The sequence below is a fragment of the Berghia stephanieae genome, chromosome 2 (assembly GCF_034508935.2).
Source record: "Berghia stephanieae isolate SIO BIC M18660-M18661 chromosome 2, UCSD_Bste_1.3, whole genome shotgun sequence".
Lineage (NCBI taxonomy): Eukaryota > Metazoa > Mollusca > Gastropoda > Nudibranchia > Aeolidiidae > Berghia > Berghia stephanieae.
Window position 1 is genome coordinate 82,232,068 of NC_088361.1, and position 500 is coordinate 82,232,567.

A 500-nucleotide genomic window follows, 5' to 3' on the forward strand; every position below is an offset into this window, starting at 1 on the left:
ATCACTGAATCTACCTCCAGCATCCTCATCCTCCCCACAACTTCCACCCACCACCACCTTCCTCGACGAACACAATCTCTACATCACAATCACTACAACCCCACCAATACCACCATCATCACTTCCTCCACCATTACCTCCCTTCACAACCATTGCCATCATCATCACTTCCCATCATCATCCCTTCATCACCACAACCCTCCCATCATGATTTCCATCATCCCGTCACCCAACAATGCCACCTTCACCAACAATGTCACTATTGTTGCTCCACCATCTACATCCCCATCATCACCTCGCCACCAACAACTCCTCCAACATCTTGATCACTGCCATTACAATCCCCGGGGCCCTCCAATATAACCCATCCCATTACTCCGCTGAATACCACAATCATCCTCCATGACCTCACCATCCCTGCTGGCCACCGCCCCTACCGCCCACATATGGCCAATCTCGATTCCTGGAGCTTGATGACGTCAAATATCTGTAACAAAAAG

At 50.0% G+C, this 500-nt stretch overlaps 1 long non-coding RNA gene across 1 annotated transcript in view; it reads right to left on the reverse strand.

Annotated features, from left to right (window-relative positions):
- Positions 1-205: 205 nt before the first annotated feature.
- Positions 206-500, reverse strand: part of LOC144963753 (uncharacterized) — a 3,874-nt gene continuing 3,579 nt past the window's right edge. Inside the window, exon 3 of the long non-coding RNA XR_013643696.1 lies at positions 206-487. This is a non-coding gene — a long non-coding RNA (uncharacterized LOC144963753). The remainder of the gene's footprint in view (positions 488-500) is intronic.